This window comes from Cavia porcellus, unplaced genomic scaffold (genome assembly GCF_034190915.1).
Source record: "Cavia porcellus strain 051 isolate PalLab524CR breed Dunkin Hartley unplaced genomic scaffold, mCavPor4.1 scaffold_16, whole genome shotgun sequence".
In the NCBI taxonomy this organism is placed as follows: Eukaryota; Metazoa; Chordata; class Mammalia; order Rodentia; family Caviidae; genus Cavia; species Cavia porcellus.
In genome coordinates this window covers 11,860,661-11,866,660 of record NW_026947499.1, presented here as the reverse complement: position 1 = coordinate 11,866,660, position 6,000 = coordinate 11,860,661, and positions in this window count along the sequence as shown.

Sequence of the window (6,000 nt, the reverse complement as noted above, 5' to 3'; positions counted from 1 at the left end):
TGTCCCGTCTTGGGTCCCGCACCTCCTGATTCTCTACTGTATCTGCTCACAGTCACTGTTTTTGAATATATGGGTGCAGAGTTAGCCCTAAAAGCAGCGGGTCTTAGGAAGGAGGTAAAAAGAGGGAGGGATGGGTAGGTGGATTCCCATTGTGGGGACAAAATACCTCACACACATAGACACAAGTTCAAAGAGGAAAGATTTATTTTAGCTCACAGAGTTAAAGATTTCAGTCTGTGGTCAGCCAGCTCCCAGGCCAAAGCATCATGGTGGAAGGTTGCTCACACCATGGCCGACAGGAAGCAGAGACAGGAAGGGGCTGGGTCAGAGTGTATCTTCAAAGATAATCCCCAGTGACCCGCTTCCTCCAGCGGCCTGCCTCCCAACAGCTCCTTCCACTAGGAACTCATCAATGAATTCATCCATTGAGAAAGTTGGTCCCTTGGTGGCGGGGCCACCCCTGAAACATGGCTGCCTGGGGATCTAACCGTCTGCATGGAAGTCTTTTGGGAGACACTGCACGTTGAGACCACAACACGGGGATCGTATGATCCTCAGGAAGGCACAGCCTTTCTCTGGGAAGGTGGAACACACAGTCCTCAGCCAGGGCCACCCCTGTCGCTCCTGGGGCCTGAGTTAGACTGAGCCACAGCTCCGTTTCCATCTGCAGTCCATTTTCAGAGCTTAACCTGGCAGCTCAGATGAGTAAGGTATCAGGAGAGGGGGAGAGAGACACACGGACACACGTTAGAGGAGCAAGTCCAACGCTAGTGGACACCGGAGACTGCAGAGAATTCTTCGTAAGACAATAGCAGATTTGAATAAAATACTCAGCAAACTGTAAAGTCAGAGAAGTCCTCTGGCGCCTACTAGCTACCTAGTTCAGCGGCTCAGTGAATAATGACAGCACAGGGCCTTTGTTCAAAAGCAGAAAACACACATCCTCCTGGTGCTATGTGATAACACTTTTCTTTCTCCCACAGTGTCCTTCTTGGCTTGTCATGGTGATTCTTCTTTGCTGTTGAGTTTTATCCTAAGCAAAACCTAGAATAAATTCAGATGGTGAGCATGCATTTAACCCTGCTTTTTCTGGGGTGTCTGATGCTGGTTTTACATGTGAATAGAGGAGCGTTTTAACTCCGATGTGGAGCCAGCAAGTTGCAGGAAACGTGTATTTCACGAACCATGCACGTACATGTGTCTGGTCAGGCATCTGAGAAGCGGAAAGCAACACCAGTTCCCTCAACCCTGTTTCCCTCCTGGACATGCACAGAGGCCCTCGGAGCCTGCAGTTCGTAGAGCAGCAAGGAAAGGAGCCTGGGGTTCCGTCTGTCCTTTTCTGCAGTTTTTCTGTCATTATTTCAGCACCCAGCAAAACCCTAGTTGCACAAGAAACATGACAAAGAATCAACAAATGGGATCATGCCAAGTGGAAAAGCTTTTGCACAGCAAAGGAAACCACGCCAGAGGGAAGAGAAAAGCCACAGAATGGGGAAAATAATTGCCAGCTATTCCTCAGACAAAAAACTAATATCTGGATTATACAAAGAACCAAAAAAAAAAAATCTTCCTAATTTAAAGACCCGATTTAAAAAAATAAGCATCCGAAATGAACAGACTCAGCTGAAGAAGAGCAAAAAGCCAACGAACCCAGTTCTGCTGCGGGACAGTTGTTCGTTAAGTCAGATTCATTTGTAAACCAACAGAGTGAGTCTTACACAGGATGCTTGTGAAAGCTTGCATGGGGTTATTTTTAAGCAGAGGACTTACTGTGTGTGCAAAGTGCTCAGCATCGCTGGCCATTTGAGGATTGCAAAAGATCAGCGTGGAGAGTCTATCTCACCCCAGAAAGAATGGCTATTATCAAGAGGTTATGGAATAGCAAGTGCTGGAGGGGTTGTGGGGAAAAAGAAAGACTTCTTCATGGTTGGTGGGAGTGTAGACTGGTGCAAGCACTGTGGAAATTAGCATGGAGATTACTAAAAAATACTAAGACTAGAGATTCCCCTTCTGATATCTTCCTAAGAGAGTTTTAAACGAGTTTCACACCACACACAGTGATCCACGCACACAATTAGAAACAGCCCACATGTCTACTGACAGAGGGATGGATAAAGAACACATAGTATTTATGTATAGTGGAGTACTACTCTGCCATCAAGAAGGAAGAACCTGAGCCATTTTTAAGTAAACAGATGCATCTGGAGACTATCATCTTAAGAAATAAATCAGACACACGAGTTAAAATACTATATTGTTTCTCTTATGTAAGAAACTCAAAGTATAAAAGTAAGGAGCAAAATAAAGAATAAATATGAGGAAGTAGGTGAAATTTTCTTTTTAAATAGGAAGGGAAGGGGTGGAGAGAGGAGAGGGGAGGGAAAGAAAAAGGAATTTAAAGAAAAAAAGAAGTGAAGAAAAAATGGAAATAAAGTTTTTGCAAATGAGGAGGAGAAGAAGTGTTGGAGGGTGAGGAGGGAAGGGGGATTTAAAAAAAATTATGATGTATTGCTAACATGTACAAAGCCCCTGTGATGAAGGCAATCGTTAGGTACTGTAAACATGTACCAATACAAAACAATTTAAAAATTAAAAAAACAGAAGAGTTCTCCTTTAACACTGGGATATGATGTGACCGGTTTCCTGGGTGTGTGTATCCAAGAGGAGCCAAGAGCTTGCTTGCTTGCCTTCTCTCTCTCTCTCTCTCTCTCTCTCTCTCTCTCTCTCTCTCTCTCTCTCCTTCTTCCTGGTACTAGGGTTCAAACTCACGATTTCGCTCTCACCAGGTAGTGCTTGTGCCACTGAGCTAAACCCCTGGCCCTAAGGGGTCCTTCCCATATTTGATGCAATTTCTGATTCCGCAGGAAAGACGGTCTCTTGAGGTTATCAGCACTTGGCCAGCCCCAGCTGTAGACAGGATACTTGCCTGGCACTGCTTCGAGCCCTTCTTAACATCCACGCACCCTGTGTGTGATGCTGTGCCCACGGCATGCTGCTGAAATCCTGTGCCAGCGTAAGGAGAGGACATGGTGGGTGGGCACGAGCAAAACCAGCCAGCTTGGGCGCCAGACACCAAGACCTAGGCGTGAGCTGCGGAACAGGCCCAGGAAAGGATGCTGGCAGCCCGAAGAAGATGCTGGACTCTGACACGGGCCAGGGTGGATGGAATCTGGGGTTTTATTGTCCACCTGGGGACAGAAGATGTAGCCTTGGGACCATAGAAGGCAGAGCTGGAAGAGAGAGGATTTGAAGTTGAGGCCCTTTGGGGAGTTACGTCCTCCACAAACAGCCGAGCTCACCAGGAAAGCAGCAGAAAGCTCTGAGGTCCGCTAGGACTCTGTGTGATAATGATTTTAATATGGGAAATGCAAACCTTTAGCTGGCACTACGGGAGCAACAGAGTGCAGAGCAATGGAGTACAAACTGACAAATTCAGGTGGTGTGCACTTAGGGACTGCTGCGGTGGATACACTGTGTCAGTTTGAGAAGTTTAGAAATTTAACTAAGAGACTCAGCAGGGAGCCAGAATCCTTATTTTGTAAACATCCTTGGCCTGGGCAAAGGGAAGCACAGAAGTGGGGTGAGTGCTGCACCTGCCCTGGGAGAGGTACCCTGCTTATACTATTTGGGAGGAGAAGAGGCTGGTTCTCTCTCACTTTGGCTCTGGCTACTTTTGCTGGCTGCCACACCACCCTGTCTTGGAGTCAGCTGAGTATGGACTGAAACCTCCGCAAACCATGAGCTAACTAAACCTTTCCTTCTTTAATTTTAGGTGTTGGGTATTTTGTCCCAGCAACGAGAGAAAAGGAACCAAGACAAGGACATCAGGGAAAATATAAATAAATACATATGTAAGTATATAAATACATATCTAAGTATATCTAGATGTAGATATCTAGATATAGATCTCAAACAAACAAAAAAGTAAATCCACTGTGTTGGACATATTTATAGTCCTTGGCAGATGGATGCAGGAAAAAAAAAGTTTCAATTGAGCCAGGCGCGGGGGCATTCTGGGAGGCTGAGACAGTAGGACTGCAAGTTGGAACTCAGTCTGGGCAACTTAATAGTTTCATGAGGCCCTGTCTCAAAATAAAGATAAAAATAAAAGAGTGAATGATATAACAGCGTGAAGGCTTGGATTCAGTCTACAGTACTGCAAAGAGAAAAACAATTCAACTGAAGATGAGTTCGCAGAATTGTAAGTTTGTTCACACACACACACACACACACACACACTCACATACACACTTCCATATGCACGGCTTCAACCCACACAAAATACAAGCCACTATGGAACTGGGTCACCAAAGAAAACAAATAGACCAAGCATCCATAATGTCATAAAAAATTACAAAAGAAACTAGTAGGATCAACTTATCTTACATTATTTTTGAAACAGCAGAATAATTTGAGTAGATTTTCTATTTATCTATTTTCTGTGTTCTCTCTCTCTCTCTCTCTCTATATATATATATATATAAATTTCTCATATAAGAGAGATCATGTAATGTTTAAACGGGTGTGTCTGCTTTATTTTACTTAAATCGTCTTTTTATTTATGTTTCTTCTTTGTAGAAGAAAATCTTTCTTTTCTGACCTATATTCTGAGTAACATTCTGTCATTCTTTTAAGGTCATGACATACAGTATATTAACCATTTTTATTCTCTAATTATTTCATTATACAATTTTGGTTTTTATAATAGCAACAAGAATGTTTATATATTTTCTTTATTGATATCTGCTAGCATTACATTAACATAGAAAGATGTAAAAACCAAACATTGCACATTAAAAAGAAAATTATGTTCAAATATGAAATGATAAAAGCATATAGAAACAATAAAATAACAAAAGAACCACTAGACTGGATAAAGAATAACATGGGACTTAAGTTATGTAAAACATGATGGTAACAGTTCGGTAGATGGGGAGGAGTGCAGGATGGACGCAGCTACGGAGCAAAGTGAACCAGGAGATGGAGGTGGAGGATCAGCCCAGGACACGGAGCACAGAGACGGCCACCGTGAAAATACAGTGGAGCTTGGGTCACAAAGATTGGAAGGGCAAAGCTTAGCAAATGACAGAATTTCCAGAAAGGCAAATTAACGAGGAATTGTAAGAGAAAACACTCAGATATAAGGGGGTTAAGATTTCCCAGAACTGAGGAAAGCTATGCATCATCACCATCTGAGCTCTGAAATTATAATCATGTGCTTAAGGACATAATGAAAACTGCAAAGAGAAAGAGAACATCTTTAAAATCATCCGGGCGATTTCCACAGATTATCCACATGACGTATTGCTTCTTTTTGCTGCTTCTGAGGTGCTAATGCAATTAAAAATGTCAGTTAAAGCACAAAGCTTCTTCTGGCAGAGACGCTTAACACCAACAAGAAAAACCAGGGGATGGTGCAAAAATATATCAATGAATTGAAATAGTCACTGGCTATAAAAACAGAAATAATCTGATGAAGGTTAAAATAAACAATGACATGGAAGTAGGATGGAGAGCAAGTAGGATTGTTTTTGTCTTAAGGTTCTTATATGGTTTGGGATGGGAGCAGAAATACTGATACCTTTACAGACTCTGCGTCACACATGGGTGTTAAAACTCTAAGGGTTTAACTACTAAGAAAGTGACATAATATACAGCTTCCAAATGGTCCTGTGGTTAGGGCGGAATAAATAAAATAAAGTCATGTTAATAAGAACCAAACAAAAAACAGAAGAAAATTCCATACCAACAGAAAATGGCCAAATAGAAATGACAAATGCTAGCATTAACACATCATGTTAATTAAGACATCAAACTAAATCCTCCAGATTGAAAAAAATACCTCTGACTGTTCTGTTTTCCAAGCTGGCCAATGTGTCGCGGTCTGCACGCTCCGTTCATAGTGTGGTTTTGCTGTTCTTCCCATCAAAGACTGGAGGCTGAAGTCCCTCCTGGAGTCAGGCTGGGACCTGGAGACACAGTGACACTGTGTATCTCAGA